Here is a 19,507-nt window from a genome sequence, read left to right as displayed (position 1 = left end):
AATTGGGAATTGAGCTACGAAAAGGACTAAATTACATAAATACTAAAATTACCAGATTACTACCGTGAATACCAAGCAGAAGATTATTAACATCCATCGCAATTAACCTAGAATTAAGGATTTTATCGATTAACTATTAATTGACCTAATTAATACCTTTCGGCCTATAATTAAATCAACTAATCAAATTAGTCCACTTATCTTTCTACACGATGGATCTAAACTAGGCTAAATCGAATAAGTTCTAAGTAGAATACCCTTTCGATCTCATCTACCAAAATTATTACATAGAGTCGTCAATTTTAAGGTTTCAAGCACATTTGATCTAATCCAATTAATCAAATTTTAAACCCTAACTTATATTAATTACGCCCACTTCAATTAACCAATCTCTCTACGGATTTAGTTACTACCCATTCTGAATATGTTTAACTCAAATAATTCAGAAAACATAATGAAAAATGAAGAATAAGAGTGAAGAGATGCTTAGAAATCCAGAGAGTCTGAGGGTTGAGATCACTTGGGTGGCGACGAATATTTGTAAATACTTGTGATTGGAAATTCATAAAAAGAAAAAGCGCAAAAAGTAAAGAAAATAAATAACAAAAAGAATTATAAAAACATAACTTTTTACTTAGAATGAAAAACTATAAAAATCACAAAGTTGAATCCCTAGATCTATCTAATCTCCTAAACTAAAACATAAACAACCTCCCTAATCTAATGTTTTAATGTTACATTTATAGTAGTAATGTATTTTGACCTAATTGGTTTGACTCGACCTTTAATAACAAGTTAATGTTGATTGTACAGACAAAGAAAAACCTTTGTAGATTTAAGTCCGTCAAGCACCAATGTTGCAACTTTGCAAGCGAATTTGTTGTTTCAATGTCGCGAATTTGTGGGAAACCTTGTTGTCTCAATGTCACAACTTTCCTGTAGCTATGTGATCAAGTTCCATATTCGATTACTGGCTCGAATGTTGAGACATTCAGTGTTCAATGTCGTGACTCTAGGGTCCAATGTTGTGACCTTACTTCCTCAATGTCTTAACTTTGGCCATAGTTTACTTTCCTTGTCGATGTTGGTCGAGAATTTGTCTAAGTGTTGTAGCAGCTTCAATGTCGAGACATTCGATCTAGTCCACTAACTCCTTAGCTTTAGTTGTTTCTTGCACACTTCATCAACTTGTTAGAACTACCTTAGGCTCGAATTGGCCTAATTGGTTAAGAAACATCATGAAAAGACTCATTTTATTCAATTTAAGATAATAAATAGATAATACCTAAAACTAATGAAAATTATATAAAAACGCTTTATCACAAGCTTTATAAGTAGCGAAAAGAACCTAATTTGCCAAATCAAATTATGGTATATCACCAGTTTCATTCGTGCTTCTAAAATAACCAATTTAAAGGTCTCATACATGTTTTTATCTAAGATAACGCTTTTTTAATATTTGAGAAAAAAATCTTAAGACCAATAAACTGTATTCCAATTATCATTCAAGTGTTTATAAGCATCCAAATTTGATGCCTCAGGGACTTCCACGTGCTTTAAATATTGTTTTTGGATTGGAGATATTGTACACATCTAGAACAACATTTTAAGTATTGCAATTTTGAATGTTTTCCCCTTCTAGTGTGAATATGTCAAGAACACATCCTTTGCTCAACATATAAAAGAAGGTCATCAACGACATGAATAAGACCTTGTAAAAATAAATAAACATAACTATAAAATATTAAATAAGTGTTATATAATTGTAATATACCATAACATAAATAGAGATGTAATGCCCCAGAATTTGGGCTAGAAGTATTGGGCCTTGAGCAAGGGAACAGTTTGGAAACTGTGTACAAAAGTATGTCTGCTTTAGTGGTTAAAGGTCCTGAGAGGAGTTGGAAAAGTCCTTGGTTCAAACCTGGGCTTTAGCAAAAATTTTAGTTTTAAGTGGATAAAACCCTGGATGCTTGGATGTAGGCCTTTTAAATTATTGTGTTAAAAAAATGTCATAAGGAAGCATGTGGTCTAGTGGTTGTGGCGTCATTAAGGTTGCAAGGGAGCCTAGGATCAAGTCTTGGCTCTTGCAATTTATTTTGGTTTTTCTTTTAAAGGAACCTGAACTTTGGCCTAGTTAATTGAAGACAAAATGTGACACAAAAGAGCTTGTGGTCTAGTGACAAGGTGGCGTGTTGTGTAACTATGAGGTCTGAGGTTCAAGTCCTGGGTTGCGCAATGGGGTATTTATTTTGCTGCTTGAGCCGTGTAAGTGGCAGAGTTGGAGTGAAATACTGGTGAAAGAAGTTTGAACTAGTCATAGAGGGAGATGAGGAGAAATTGGTGGAGTGATAAGGGGAGAGATTTGATGAGAGAATATTGGGATTTTGGGAGGTTGTTGTTGTGGAGAGTTATATATATCATCTTATTTGTTCCTTGTTCCAGAGGGGGAGATCGGCGAGGTTTTCAGGGTATTCGTCACTTTGGCCTAGGAACCAAGGGTGCGATAATCATGGATTTGCATAATAAGAGTGTTTGGATCGAAGGGAATCTGCAAATCGCATCAGGTGTGTAAACTCCCCACTGTAACTATAGAATGGCAAAAGCCGAAATACGGCATTTGGGACCACACGAGCATGCGACCGCTGGTGTGGAATGCCGAACCTGCGAATCGTGGGCGATAGATTGTAGAGGCCTCCATGAGCATTTCCATCGGCTTAGGCTATAATGGGCCAGAATGGGCCATACGGGCTCAACGGGCTTGTGGGCCCCACACAAATAAAATCCATAATTGGTTGGAAATATTGGATCGGGCTATGTAGTTCACATAGTCGTGATTGAATTTGGGCTAATTGGGCTACACGAGCGTGTAGGCCCACTTGGGCCGAATATAGGCCTTGGGCCCATTTGTACCGTTATGACCATTTAGGTTATCTGTTTTGCTCGAGGTGACTGTAGACCTTCAAAAATGTTATAAAATTATCAAAATACCCTCGATGGGTAAAATTACCGAAATACCCTCGAAAGGTAAAATTACAAAAATACCCTCGAAGGGTAAAATTACTAAAATACCCTTGAAGCGTAAAATGTTCGAAATACCCTCGATGGGTAAAATGACCGTAATGCTCCTGTAGGGTAAAATGACCGTAATACCCTTATAGGGTAAAATGACCGTAATGCCTTATAGGGTATCTGCCCTATAGGATAAAATGATCGTAATGCCCTGTAGGGTAAAATGACCATAATGCCCCTATAGGGTAAAATGACTATTTTGCCCCTCGAGGTTAAATGATTGATTTGACTGTGATGTAAATGAATGATTTGTCTGAGATGTAAATGACTAATTTGTCTGTGGTTTAAATGACTGATTTGTCTTTGATTTAAATGACTGATTTGTTTGTGATTTGTATGACTGATTCCGTGCATGACATTCTGCATACACAACATACTGCATGAGGTGGGGATTCTGTTATGGAGGAAGTACTGTACTGGTGGCTCTGCCACAATCACTGTTACTAGTAGCTTGACCACATATACTGTTACTGGCAGCTTTACTACGATACTGTTGCTAGCAGCTTTGCTCCGATGCTATTGATGGCTTTGTGCCGATCATATTACCATTACTGATGGTTGTGTGCCGATCATATTACCATTACTGATGGTTGTGTGTCAATCATATTACTACTGATGGCTTTGTGCCGATCATACTACTATTACTGATGGTTGTGTGCCGATCATATTACTACTACTGATGGCTTTGTGCCAATCATATTACTGTACTTCTGGCTTGTAGCCATTCTGTTTATAGCTTATAGCTATCCTGTTTACGGCTCTTAGCCATTCTGGTTACTGGCAGCTTTGTTGCGATACTGGTTAGTGCCGCAACCGATGCTATATAAGGAGTGTAGGGATGGGTGGGTCGATTTAATCCCCACAGGAGTATAGGGTTGGACAAGAGACAGAGTGCGGGGTTGGTATGGGTATTTATGGATTGCATATACGGATTCTGATATTGAGATGGGCTTAGGCCCAGATATATGTGATATGTGCCATTTGATATGGGCTCAGGCCCAACCGAGGCTGATGGGGGCTAAGGCCCAATCTTCACCGTTACTATATTAGGCTAAGACCCACACTGTACTATTACTATTAAAGGGCTCAGGCCTAGACTGTGTTGTTTCTGTTTACTGATTGTTTCTTTAATAAGGGGATTACACACTGAGTTTGCGTAAACTCACCTCATTTTTTACCTTTTAGGTAATCCCCAACGTTAAACGGTTCGGAGCTATGAGGGACTCGGAGGTGGCCACACAACCGCATCAGCTTTCATTTTTAGCTTTTGATTTATAAGTAACTGAATTTGGGTATTTTTATGTAAAAAGGTCTCTTTAAAGCTATAAACTTTAAATTGGGGTTTTTATTTATTTAGTTTGATATAAACTGATAGTTGTAGAATAAGACGGGTTTTCAAAAGGTAACCGTTTTCAAAGACACCACATTTTCGCAATAAATGAGATTTTGGAAAATTTATAACGTTTTAAAAGTGATTAGTTTTTAATGATGCACGCTTGGAAATGAACAACCCGTTTTGGAATCACCGTTTAATAACAAAATGATTAATTGATTTTAAAGATTTCAACAACAACAAGTTTTACGCTAAACACCTCAATGTGACACTGCTAGATTCGGCAATAACTCTTAGGCCGAGTTTGGGGTGTAACATTAGAAAAAAAATCATACCTTTTGAACATCACTCATTAATGTCTACCCAATCATTTCATTAATTTTGAGGTCAATATTCAACAATCCTAAAAACCATGTCCAATGGTTGATGTTTCCTCGATCAATTGTAATAGCCTAAGTAATTGGGAACATTTTATTGTTCCCATCTCTTCCAATTACAGATAACGACTGCCCCTTAGTTCTTCTTTTAAGCTAACAACCATCTAACCAATTACAGGTCTAAATCCTTCCTTGAAATTATCTTTCAATGTCACACAACCGTATGACTGAAACGGTTAAGACACACACCCGTAGCTCAAGCCATGTGGGCATTCGAAGCAGGGACACAAGGCAGTGTCCCAACCCATGTCTGTACCCGTGTAACATGGTTTCAACATCCAATATATATACATACCAAATGGTTCCAACATCCAATATATATACATACCAAATTTAGGTCCAAATGGTCATAATTCAACCAAACATGTTTGATTAAATCTTATATCAAAACATGCCCTAAATGATCACTTTGCAAACATGCCAACACATACCGCTTTGGCCATAAAATCATGCATCAATTTGATCATATAACAATAGCCATTAAGCATCAAAGTGCCAAAAGCACACCAACCATCAAGGCATCAAAATAACATAAGTTTCACAAATTCAAAGCAACATTACATGCCAATATCACACACAAGCGTACCAATTTGGCCATTCAAACATATCATCACTAAACCATTTCAACATTAGCCATCAAGTCCAAAAATGCCAAAATGTCATCAATCATAAATCCATATTTACAAGCCAAATATAGTGGTCATATCATTAAGCACAAAACACCTATACATGCAATTATAACCATGACCAAAGCATAAAATTCTACCAATAAAATCGATGGACAGTGTGGTGGATCTCCGACTAGCTTCCAACCTAATCGGGCTTCTGATAATCTGTAAGGTAAAAGAAAAAATACGTAAGAAATGAATTCTAGTAAGCTCGTATAAACTTTTAGCATAATATTCCATTTTAATATTAAACTTTATAGAATAAACATAAATCTATGCCAATGCTATAAGATTCATAAATTGATATGACCATCAACTGACAAATGAGTAAGTTTATTAATGTCACATTTTTATTGACCATTCATAACATGATAGGATTTCATGAGACATAACATAAACATCATCAATCGCTTTTATAAGATTATATATCTTTCTATTTACTTACTTTCCATTCTGTCCCCAATGCTTACATAAGCCCAAACAACATTATTAACTCTCGATTCAATGTATTTATCCATAGCATAAGCAATTTGCTCACATATAATACATCATAATACATCCTAACTATGTACTTACCATTCCATTTCCTTTTCTTACCCATTTCGTATGCATAATAAAAGCATAGTCATAAACATCAATTATATCCACAAGCTTGGCATAAGCCCTAGCACATCAGCAATACATGTTAGTTCATTTAAACATGATTCATATGAATTTGACATGGATAACCATTATACTTGAGTATGATTCAATTGGATTTATCATCCATCACAACATATCATGTTTTTCCATGTATCACCATTCCATTGAGTTTTATATAAAAATGTCTTAGTTCTTATTGAACACTTACCATTTCATTTGCATACACATAAGACATAAGCATAACATTAACCATAGCCACAAGCTAGTGATTAAACACATAACTTAGTAATATCATCACATGGTATGATATGGTACATAATATAACATCACTTATATCATAGCTTTCATAAACATGAATATTCATACATTGATCATTGGTAAATCATACCTTTCAATATTTTTCGTAATGAAGTCAATTAGAACCCTTACCGGAGCTCACCCAAAGTGTGCTAAACGATGATCATAACTGTCCCTTTTAATATTCGATGGTTGAAACCATCCCTTTTCATTAATTGATAGTCGTCACCATCCCTTTTCATAGTTGATGGTCGTCACCATCCCCTTTCATAATAGATAGCCGAAGTTATCCCTTTTCATAATCGATAGTCAGAGCTATCCCTTTTCATATTTGATGGTCGTCACCATCCCTTTCAATAGTTGATGGTTATCACCATCCCTTTTCATAATCGATAGCCAAAGCTATCCCTTTTCATAATCGATAGCCGAAGCTTTCTCTTTTCACATTCGATAGCTGAAGCTATCCCTTTTCATTAGTCATTGATCGCCGATACTTTAACGCCCCAAAATTTTTAATTTCGTTGTTGTGAAAATATGACACAAATATCTGTCAGCTTTAGTAGTTATGTGTGCTGGGAGTGTTTGGAAGGTCTCAAGTTCAAGCCTTCGCTTGGGCAAATTTTGGTATTTTGAATGAATTAGGTCTTACTCTTTTTTAGTGGGCTTTTATTTGATTATTGGGTAAATTACATTAGAATGGGTCTGCTGGTCTGGTGGTTAAATGGTGTGTTATTATAGTGGAGGTCTTGAGTACGAATCCCTATGCAGGCAGGGCTATTATGTTTTACTTAGATTTCGAGATAGAGTTGTCTAATAGGAGGATTCTGAGTAGTGGATGTACAGTGGGAATTAGGGGAGAAGATTAAAGGATTTTGGAGGTTATCTGGATTTTCTTTTATTTTTTTCCCATAACCGAGAATTTTGACTCTTTTTTCCAAAAAAAATTATGTCATCTATTCTTCTCCCTCTCCTCTTTCCAAAATTCTCTGAGTTTTTCCATCTTTCTTTTTTTTTCTTCTTCTTGATTATTCCCTAATCTATTTATTTTCCTTCATTTTCACACGTGGTTAGTGCTCGCTTAGTTTCAGTAAGTGTTTCTCTTCGTTTCTGTCATGAATCTTTTAACAACTGAAGTGGTAATGTTTTTTCTCTGTGATTCGAGTGTAAAGGGAGACTCAGACTGGTGAATTTAGTGTTCTCATCTTAAAATTAGTTAAACAGAGGGTTATCGTTGGTGGTAAGTTGGGTTTCTGTTCGTTCTTGGTTGTCAATTCACTTGTAAATATATTAAATTGATGTTTAGTATCTTGTTTATAGGCTTTGGAGTGCTCAAGGACTACTTTAGCATCAGACAAAACAAGGTGTGTACCCGAAATGCAAAAAAAAAAGGGATTCAATGAAAAGCCAAAATTGCATGCTATTTGGAAAGCAACAATAGGATAACTTTAAAAATCTCCATAAATTTTAGAAATCGAATTAGAGGATGAAAAAATATAGAATTAGTGCTTATTAAGTCTAGTTTCTCATAGAAGAAATGGTGTAAGTAATGGAACTGTAAATCATGAGGTATAATAAACTTTGTGAGACAATGTCAGATTGAATTCAGGTTCCCCTTTTCTGACTTTGGAAAATCATAAAAAATTGAAAAAAAATAATTAGGGGTTAAAATTTGTACGTTTAAATTATTAATGAGTCTATTTTCAATAGAAACAAATGGAAACATCATCCAAATTTTGTACTAAGAGATAATTAATTTTTAGTAAAGAAGGGACGAAGCTATTAGACAGCAAAACAGGGGTAAGTTTGAAGATTTTACTGTACTTATTGGCTGAACCAAAAATTTTGAAAATTTTATGGTAGAAAAGGTATTTGAATCTAGTTTCAAAGACATCAAACGGATCTTAATTCGAAATTTTGTAGCTCAAGATATAAATAATTTAGTGACAGTGACTCAAGTAGACAACTTTGAAGGAATATATAAGTAAATAGTGAAAACATACATGAATAATTAACTAGCACGGGTTACATTAAAAATGGATCACGTGCCCAAGGCTAATTTGGACCAAGTGGGCCACATGGGTGTGTGAGCCCATTTTTCTAAAAAGTTCTGTAAGGTTGCACGGGTCGCCCAAGTTGACTGTGAACCTACTATAGGGTCGGTAAGCTTTACTTAGACCCCTATATGTGTGATCTGTTTGTCTGATTTCTATACCGAGCATGACTTATGATATTTGAATGTATGTACTATTAATTGCATAATGGAATGACATATTTTGTATGTTTCTTTGCATCGGGGTGGGTTGATGATATTTGGAGAAAGTGTTTGAAAGGCTATTAAACCTGTTATTTGGTAGCTCAGCTGTAACCTTCTGATTATGTGCCACATTTCGGTAAGGCATGGTGTGTGGGGATGGGTGGGATGATTTAATCACCACATGGTGAGTAGGGTTGGACGGAGATGGTATGTAGAGGTTGGTGGGTAGGATTCTAATTTACTGTATCTGTATTCTGTATCTGATATGGGCCAAGGCCCTAATGTATTTCTAAGACTGTATCTAAATGGGCTAAGGCCCAAACTGATTCTGTGATGGGCACAAGCCCCAGACTGTATCTAACTAAATTCTGTTGATTATCTGTATACATGTTTTCTGTGGGGATTACACACTGAGTTTGCAAAAGCTCACCCTTTCTCCGTTTAATCTGTACAAGTAGTCCCAAACTTGACGAGTCGGTACAGCGGAGGACTCGACGATGGCCACACATAAATTTTAGACTGTTTTCCATTAATTACTAGAATTTATTACTTATTTGGGGTTTCTAATGTATCTTCTGGACTATGGACTGGTTGGCTTTAACTTTTAGACTTTATACTATTTTTCATGGATTATTTTTAAAACTACAACTTCACAAAACACGATGTTTTTCCTAAAAATAAGGTTTTTCGTAAATAGAAACGATTTTCCCTAAATTAATTGGCTACAAAAGCTTCTGCTAAGAGACAAGTTTTAAAGAAAATCAAGTAGTTTTTTTTCGAATTAAATTAAAGCCAACCTACTGTAATGGTTTTTGAACTTGATAATCTTGTCTTCAAATCCCTTTCCATGTGACATTTCCAGATTCAACCATAACGTCTAGGTCGATTTTGGGGTGTCACATTTAGTGGTATCAGAGCGAGGTTGCAAAACTCAGTTGTGGATTTTGGTTTTAAAACTTGGTTTTAAAGATATGATTTTTAAATGGTTTGAAATATTTTTGACTGGGTATATGGTACACCGAGTCTCCGGCGCCGATCCTGTAAGTATTCTGAACTGTGATTTGTTTTAAACTGAAACTGTTATGGATAGTATATTCTAAAACTACTATAGGTAGTAAACTGTACTGAAAACACTTTAGCTAGTATATACTAAAAATTGTAGAGAAACTGGATACCGTAGTGAGATTGAGATTTACGAAAACGAACTATGAATAACCAATACTGTTTTACATGAAAAAATTGTTAATAAACATTGAAACTGTAACTGATTCATAAAACTTATAATACCAGATAAATTTGATTAGATATGAGCACACGAGGTATCCGCGGATAGTGTACTAGAGGCCAAGGTAAAGGTCGTAGAAAGGCTCGAGTTGAGTTATCGTCATCAGGCAGCCTGCCAACTTTGGATAAGAGTGAGACGCCGGTGTCGCCCGCTACTAAGACTGGGTCTCAAGATCACATGGCTGGGAACGATGTATTGTCCCAGGCTATGCTAAGGACTTCGGAGAGGGTCGTTGGGCCCAATACTAGATTTGGGGGTTGAGGGTCGGTTACGGAATGACTCCTGTCCAATGGATCTTAGCTCTTCAGGGGTGTCACTAGGGTCGTCGCTAATGTGGTCGAGTACTAGATTGAGGCCACGGAAAGGATCATGGATGATTTAGATTGCACCCTTAAGCATAAATTAAAGGGTGCAGTCTCGCTACTACGGGACGAGGCTTACCAGTGGTGGCTGACTGTTAAGGAGAGCACTCAGCTCGAATGTCTGATCTGGGAGTTCCTTAAGACCTCCTTCTAGGGGAAATATGTCAGAGCTAGTTATGTGGATACACGTAGAAGGGAGTTTCTGAATCTTACACAAGGGGATCGATCAGTGGACGAATATGAGGCTGAGTTTCTGAGACTGAGCCGTTATGCGCGAGGTATAGTGGCATCTGAGTATGAGCGATGTGTCCGCTTTGAGGATGGCCTCAGAGATTATTTGAGAGTTCTGATAGCCCTGCAGAGGGAGTAAGATCTTTTTGCCCTGGTCGAGAAGGCGAAAATCACCAAGGAGGATATGGAGGTAGTCGTGATTGGAGAACATCAGAACTACTTATCTAATGTGATCTCTGCACTGGTGGCAGAGAAGTTGGTCCATAAGGGATGTGAGGCATTCTTGTCCTATGTAAGTGTTTTAGGTTCTGAGGACTCTATAGTTAAAGACATCAGAACTGCGAGGGATTTTTTGGATGTCTTTCCTGAGGAGCTACCAGGTTTACCTCCGAATCAAAAAGTGGAGTTCGGGATTGAGCTTCTCCCTGGTACAGCTCCAGTGTCTATCACTCCCTATCGAATGGCACTGAAGGAGCTTACAGAGTTCAAGGCTCAAATTCAGAAGTTATTGGATCGTGGGTTCATCCGCCCTACTATGTCCCCGTAGGGAGCACCGGTACTGTTTGTTAACAAAAAGGGTTGATCCATGAGGATGTGTATCGACCACCGACATCTAAATAAGTTGACTATTAAGAACAAGTATCTACTTCTGAGGATTGATGATTTTTTTACCAGTTCTGAGGGGCATCTGTGTTCTCTAAAATTGACTTGCTCTTTGGGTATCATCAGTTGAGGGTTAAGGAGGCTGATGTGCATAAGACGACATTTATGACTCGTTATGGTCACTACGAGTTCCTAGTGATGCCATTTGGACTGACTAATGCACCGACAGATTTCATAGATCTGAAGAATCGAGTGTTTCAGCCCTACCTGGATCAGTTTGTAGTGGCGTTCATCGATGACATATTAGTTTATTCGAGGACTGAGGATGAGCATGGCGAGCACCTTAGGATTGTTCTTCAGATTTTGAGGGAAAAGCAACTCTATGCTAAGTTCAGCAAGTGTGAGTTTTGGTTACGTGAGGTAACATTTCTAGGTCATGTGGTGTCTGCTGAGGGGATTTGAGTTAGTCCTCGAAAAATTGAGGATGTATTGGACTGGAAGCAGCTTAAGAATGTGTCTGAGATTCGCAGCTTTTTAGGGCTGGCAGGTTATTACTGATGGTTTGTGGAAGGATTTTCACTGATTACAGCACCCTTGACTAAGTTGTTATGTAATGGTATACCATTTGACTGGACTAATGCGCAGCAAGAGAGCTTTGAGAAGCTTAAAACTGTACTGACTGAGGCTCCTGTTTTAGTACAGTCTGAACCTAGAAAGGAGTTCACGGTTTATAGTGATGCATCACATGTTGGTTTGGGATGTGTATTGATGCAAGATGGTAAGGTGGTTGCATATACGTCTCATCAGCTTAAGACACACGAGTCGAACTATTCGACACACGATTTGGAGTTGGTCTTCATAGTCTTTGCATTGAAAGTCTGGAGGCATTATTTGTACGGTGAGAAGTGTATTATCTACATTGATCATAAAAGCCTCAATTATATTCTCACTCAGAAGGAGTTAAATCTTAGGCAGTGTAGATGGGTTGAGCTGCTTAAGGATTATGATTGTACCATTGAGTACCATCCCAGCAAGGCCAATGTGGTGGCCGATGCGTTGAGCAGTAGGGCTATGACCGATCTGAGAGCGATGTTTGCTCGACTTAGCCTATTCGACCATAGAAGTCTGTTGGCAGAACTTCAGGTCAAACCGACATGGATTGAACAGATTTGAGGTACACAGTTGGGGGATAAGTCTCTCAGGTTGCGTTTTCGTCAGGTTGAGAATGGTGGCACTACTGATTTTGGGATAAACAGTGATGGAGTACTTTTTTTCGTGGTTGGATTTGTGTACCGAATGATGAGGATTTAAGGCAGTCGATTCTGAGGGAGGCGCATGGTAGTCCCTATACTATGCATCCCGACGGGAACAAAATGTACCGAGATCTTCGAGAATTGTACTAGTGGCCAAGATTGAAGCGTAAAATTTCGAGGATGAAGTTTCTTTTAGGGGGTAGAGTTGTAACGCCCCAAAATTTCTAAATTCATTATTGTGAAAATATGACACAAATATCTGTCAAATTTAGTAGTTATGTGTTCTGGGAGTGTTTAGGAGGTACCAAGTTCAAGCCTTCGCTTGGGCAAATTTTGGTATTTTGAATGAATTAGGTCTTACTCTTGTTTAGTAGGCTTTTATTTTATTCTTGGGTAAATTACATCAGAATGGCTCTGCTGGTCTGGTGGTTAAATGGTGTGTGATTATGGTGGAGGTCTTGTGCTCGAATCCCTATGCAGGCAAGGCTATTATTTTTTGCTCAGACTTTGGGATAGAGTTGTGTAATAGGGGGATTCTAAGTAGTGGATGTGCAGTGGGAATTAAGGGAGAGGATTAAGGGATTTTTGGGGTTATCGGGGATTTCTTTTATTTATTTTCCCACAACCAAATTTTCACTCTCCTTTCCAAAAAAAAATTTTGCCGTCTATTCTTCTCCCTCTCCTCTTGCCGAAATTCTCTAAGTTTTTCCATCTTTCTCTTCTTTTTCTTTTTCTTGATTTTTCCCTAATCCATTTATTTTCCTTCATTTTCGCACGCGGTTAGTGTTTGCTTAGTTTTAGTAAGTGTTTCTCTTCATTTCTGTCATGAATCTTTTAACGACTGAAGTGGTAATGTTTTTTCTCTACTATTTGGGCGTAGGGGGAGTCTTGGATTGGTGAATTCAGTGTTCTCGTCTTAACAATAGTTAAACGGAGGGTTATCATTAGTGGTAAGTTGCGTTTCTGTTCGTTCTTAGTTGTCAATTCATTTGTAAATTCGTTAAATTGGTGTTGAGTATCTTGATTATAGGCTTTGGAGTGCTCGGGGACTGTTTTAGCATCAAAATGAGGTGTGTACCCGAAACGCAAAAAAAAGGGATTCGGCGAAAAGCCAAAATTGCTTGTTGTTTGGACAGCAACAGTAGGCTAAATTTGAAAAATCGCCATAAATTTTGGAAATCGAATTAGAGGGTGAAAAAAAATATAGAATTAAAGCTTATTGAGTCTAGTTTCTCTTAGAAGAAACGGTGTAAATAATGGAATTGTAAATCTGAGGTATAATAAACTTTGTGAGACAAGGTCAGATTGAATTTGGGTTCCCCTATCCTGACTTTGAAAAATCATCAAAAATTGGAGAAAAATAATTAGGGGTTAGAATTTACATGTTTAAATTATTAATTAGTCTATTTTCAATATAAATAAATGGAAACATCATCCAAATTTTGTACTAAGAGATAATTAATTTTTATCAAAGAAAGGACGAAACTATCAGAAAGCAGAACAGGGGTAAGTTTGAAGATTTTACTGTAATTATTGGGTGAACCAAAAATTCTGATAATTTTATGGTAGAAAATTTTTTGAGTCTAGTTTCAAAAACATCAAGTGGATCTTAATTCGAAATTCTATAGCTCAAGGTATAAATAATTTAGTAACAGTGAGTCAAGTAGACAACTTTGAAGGAACATATAAGTAAATAGTGAAAACATATATGAATAATTAACTAGCACGGGTTACATTAAAAATGGATCATATGGCCAAGGCCAATTTGTGCCAAGTGGGCCACATGGGCGTGTGAGCCCATTTTTCTGAAAATTTCTGTAAGGTTGCACGAGTCGCCCAAGTCGACTGTGGACCTACTGTAGGGTCGGTAAGCTTTCCTTAGACCTTTGTATGTGTGATCTGTCTGTCTGATTTCTATACCGAGCATGACTTATGATATTTGAATGTATGTACTATTAATTGCATAATGGCATGACATATTTTGTATGTTGCATTGCATCGGGTGGGTTGATGATATTTGGAGGAAGTGCCTGAAAGGCTATTAAACATGTTATCTGACAGCTCAGTCGCAGCCTTCTGATTATGTGCCGCATTTCGGTACAGCATGGTATGTAGGGATGGATGGGTTGATTTAATCCCCACATGGTGTGCAGGGTTAGACGGAGATGGTGTGTAGAGGCTGGTGGGTAGGATTCTGATTTATTGTATCTGTATTCTATATCTGATATGGGCCAAGGCCTTAATGTATTTCTGAGACTGTATCTGAATGGGCTAAGGCCCATACTAATTCTGTGATGGGCACGGGCCCCAGACTGTATCTAACTAAATTCTGTTGATTATCTGTATGCATGTTTTCTATGGGGATTACACATTGAGTTTGCAAAAACTCACCCTTTCTCTGTTTAATCTGTATAGGTAATCCCCAAACTTGACGAGTCGGTGCATCGGAGGACTAGATGGTAGCCACACGTAACTTTCAGATTGTTTTCTGTTAATGCCTAGAATTTATTACTTATTTGGGGTTTTTGATGTGTCTTCTGAACTATAGACTGGTTGGCTTTAAATTTGGGACTTTATACTGTTTTTTATGGATTTTTTTAAAAACTGCAACTCCATAAAAAAGATTTTTTTTCTAAAAACTAAGGTTTTTCGTAAATAGAAACAATTTTCCCTAAATTAATTGGTTACAAAAGCTTCTGCTAAGAGACAAGTTTTAAAGTAAATCAACTAGTTTTTTTTCGAATTAAATAAAATCTAACTTATTGTAATGGTTTTTAAACTCGACAATCTTGTCTTCAAATCCCTTTCAATGTGACATCGCCAGATTCGTCCATAACATCTAGTCTGGGTTTGGGGTGTTACAGATACGCCATTGGATTTTTTTGTCGAGAAATAATTTGATATTATAAAATGATAGCATTTAAAACATAATTTAAAATGCTATTTAAACGTACAAACTTACCTGGCTAAATTGCGGAAATGTCAATGTATAGGGGCATTTTGGTAATTTTCCACTCTCCCCGATTTTCCACCCGATCTTGATCTAAATTTATAATTTCATTCAATCTATTAATTTAGATATTAAAACAATGTATTTTATGCAATTTAGTCATTTTTAAAATTTTTACAAAATTGCCCTTAACATTTTACTTTTATCCAATTTAGTCATTGAGCCTAAAACATGCAAATTAACCATTTTTACAGAAATTTCACACTAGCCGAACATTCATAGCCTCCATTTTATCCCAGTTTTGTAACAATTTCACATCAAATCCTTGTACTTTAGAAAATCACTTAAAAAATACTTTTGAAAAACAAATAGTATTTCAAATTCATTATTTTACATAAAAAGATCACTAGATTCATCAATGGCAACATTTAAAATCTTTGACAATTTCAAAATCAAAGGTATGGGCTAGCTGGACCTAGTTGCACGATCTCAAAAACATCAAAATTATTAAAAACGAACCTCAATAGCACAACCATGCAAAGAAGGAAAGCTTGTCGAAACTCCACGACTTCTTCAATGGTGTTTCTTCCTTCTCTTTTTGGTGAAAGAACCAAAATAAGATGATATTATCTTTTTTTTTTACTTTTGTTTTTAATGTTTTAATACTTTAAACATTAATTAATAAAACAGTTCATATAATAATTTAATAATCAACTAAATTTCCGTCCATTACCACTAATTATGGCTAATTTTCCATATTAAACCATTCGTTTTTTAATCTATACAATTGGGCACTTAAATACTAATAATTATTAAGTTTCACATTTTTTTACAAATTAGTCCTTTTTAATTAATTAACTATCGAAACGTTAAAATTTTCCAACAAAACTTTAATACCACCTTAATAAAACTTTGTAAATATTTATAAAAATATTTACGGATCGGTTTATAAAAATGAGGTCCCGATACCTTATTTTTTAAAACCACTTGACCTTAAGGTCTTACCACTTGAACTTAATAAATCATTTATATAACATAAATTATCAAATCAAAAACCTTTTTAAAATCACATTTGACTTGTAAATATTAAATAATAAAATTTACGACCTCACTCGTCGGATTTGGTGGCCCCGAAACCACTATTTTCGACACCACTAAAAAATGGAATGTTACACACTCTGTTAGATCTTGTGCCCTAAGTGTATTATTTTCGTTTAAGTACACTTGTAATTTTTTCAAAAAAATTGGTTAACAAAACAAATTTATTGATTACATTAATACACTTTGTATAATTGTCTGCACATGGTTTTTGCACGCAAAGCAAAATGGAAGCAAAAGTTGTTCAATGGTTGTCTAATGTTTAACTAATACTAAGCAGTATTATGTGGTCGAATTGTAAAACAGAAAGACAACTTATATTAGTAAACGAACCTAAACATGTCCTTAGTCTAAACGAAAATGAGCAAATCGATTAAAAGACTAATATGTCGTCCATCAAGTCTAATTGGGGAGATGTCTTATCTTAGGCATCAAAACAGATGACTCACTAAAGATAAAGACATAAATGTGACTTGTAACAACTTATTTTTTAGTGGTGTCGAAAATAGTGGGTTTGAGGCCACAAATCTGCTGAGTCAATCCGTAAATATTATTATTTAATATTTACGAGCCAAATATAGTGTTATAATAAATTTGATTTGATAATTTATGTTATTTAAATGAATAATTAGGTTCAAGTGGTATATCCCTAAAGTTAAGTGGTTTTAGAAAATGAGGTATCGAGACCTTATTTTTGTCAAATGAGGCCATAAATATTTTTATTAAATATTTACAAGGTTATTATATTAGTATGTGAAGGTTCAATTCACAAATTTTAATGTTTGGTTAGTTAATTAAGGAAAAAGGACTAAATTATAAAAGACGTAAAACTTAATCAATATTAAATTTTATTGACTAAATGGCTTAATTAGTGGAAGTGGGAGGTTTTATGTTGCAAATAGACCATGATAATGTTAATGGACGATAAACCATAATTTATAGCATATTTTATGTATTAATTTAATTATTAATGTAATAATATTAATAAAACAAAAGTAAAAGAATGTATTATCTTCTTCATTTTCATTTTCCACAACCGAACCTCCATTTTTACACCTTGGGAAGATTCGTCCAAGCTTAGGTAATTGAATGTAAGTGATTTTCTCATCTGTCTCTTGTAATTTTTATATTTTTGACATCGTTGCAACTGGATCCAGCTAACTCCTACCTCCGTTTTTTAGACTATTCAAGATTTTACATTTTTCCATTAATGAATCATAGTTATTCTTTATGTTAAATGATGAATTTGAAGTATTAGTTTTTTTATTAAGACTATTTTGTAAAGTGATTTTTGATAATTTTAGTTAAAAGATTAAATTTATGAAATGTTAAAATTGGCATGAAGTTTTTGTGAATTTTTAAGAAATATAGATTTTTCTAGTATATTAAGTTATGCGGCTTCCACAAGTGTTTAATAAATTTCGTTACATTTGGAATTTTGAGTTTAGGGATTAAATTATAAGAAATGTAAAAGTTTAGGGAAAATGCGTAAATAATGAAAACTTAAGGTTGTACGCATAAAGTTGAGTTAGGATGTGTAATTGATGTTGATGAGATTGAATTTAATTATTATAGATCAAGATTTGCTTCGTACGGAGGATAACCAAGGAAAAGGAAAAATTATAAAATAGTCCCTACAAGTCAACCCTTGGTATATAATAGGTAAGTTCATAGTGTAAGCATGTGTATATGAATATTTCTTTATATTTGTTTTAATGTTTGTTGGATAATTTTATTTAATGTGAAATTTCATTATTTACTTATAAATTATTAAATGTTGTAATTATGTACAAATGAAATATTTACTAATGGGAAATCTTGTAATTTCACAATGTTGAAAAGAATATATCAAATTTATAATATGTGTTTAGAAATTATGAAGTGCTTCTAGATGTAAATACGTGAATTAAGTTATAATGCCCGATTGAACATAGTAAACAATTAGGATACGATTGGCATGCCAATAGTGTTATTACACGCGCTTGTACGGGATTGCACTTCGGTGTCTCTATTTGCACTTTGATGCCTTTGGTTGCACATTTATGCCTCTGCTTGCACTTTGGTTCCTCTATTACGCATGCCTTTGTTGTGGTGTACTTACCCGAGTATCCAAGTCATGTTTCTATAGTTCACCGGGATATGAAAATATGTGTTCAATATTGAAAGATTGATGTAGACCATTGGAATATTGAATGAAGTATGATTTTGTAATATGTTTCATATTGATGATTATGTGATTAAAGGTAGATACTTTACACATATATGTATTAGTTTGGATTGAATTATTATAAAAAAAAGAAACATATGATGAACCATTTTCAGTAATAACCCCATACGTGTCTCATTAATGATTGACAGGCATGATTATCTAATTATTTAGTTTTCACATTATTTAATTGAAATAAGTGATTCAGGAATGATATGTTTATATGCACTATTGAAACAAAATGTGATATACGGAATGGTTATGAGTTAAATGTGTTAATGAAATGGTAAGATGAAATATTTAGATTAAATGCTTATATGGAAATATATATATGGAACGGTTTTGTGAAGTGTGCATATAAAATATTTATAAGAATATAAATATGGGAAAAGAGATATTCGAAGTGAGTACTTGAAATAAAGATGTTAAATGTTAAATGTGTAACATCCCAAACCAGGGCTAAACGGAACAATGATTGTGAAACCACGAATCTGAGATAGAAAAGTTTATTGTGATTAATTTTTATGATTTATCGATTGATTGGATGCATGTGTTAGAATATCGATAAGAAATTTCAGCGATTGTATGTCTAAATTGCATATTAGGGTTTAATTGCAAAAGTGGGTAAATATGAGCTTTAGATGATAAAGGATTTAATAGAAGTGCATAATTGAAGTAGAGGTCCTTAAATGGTAATTAGACCATTAGATTTTAGTGGACAAAAATGGGCATGTATAGATAAAAATAACTAAAGTTTTAATGAAGGGCATTTTAGTCATTTGGAAATAAAAAGAATTAAAAGGGAAAAAGATGGAA

Source organism: Gossypium hirsutum, chromosome D11, assembly GCF_007990345.1.
Source record: "Gossypium hirsutum isolate 1008001.06 chromosome D11, Gossypium_hirsutum_v2.1, whole genome shotgun sequence".
Taxonomy (NCBI): domain Eukaryota; kingdom Viridiplantae; phylum Streptophyta; class Magnoliopsida; order Malvales; family Malvaceae; genus Gossypium; species Gossypium hirsutum.
Note: the sequence above shows the minus strand (reverse complement) of the source record.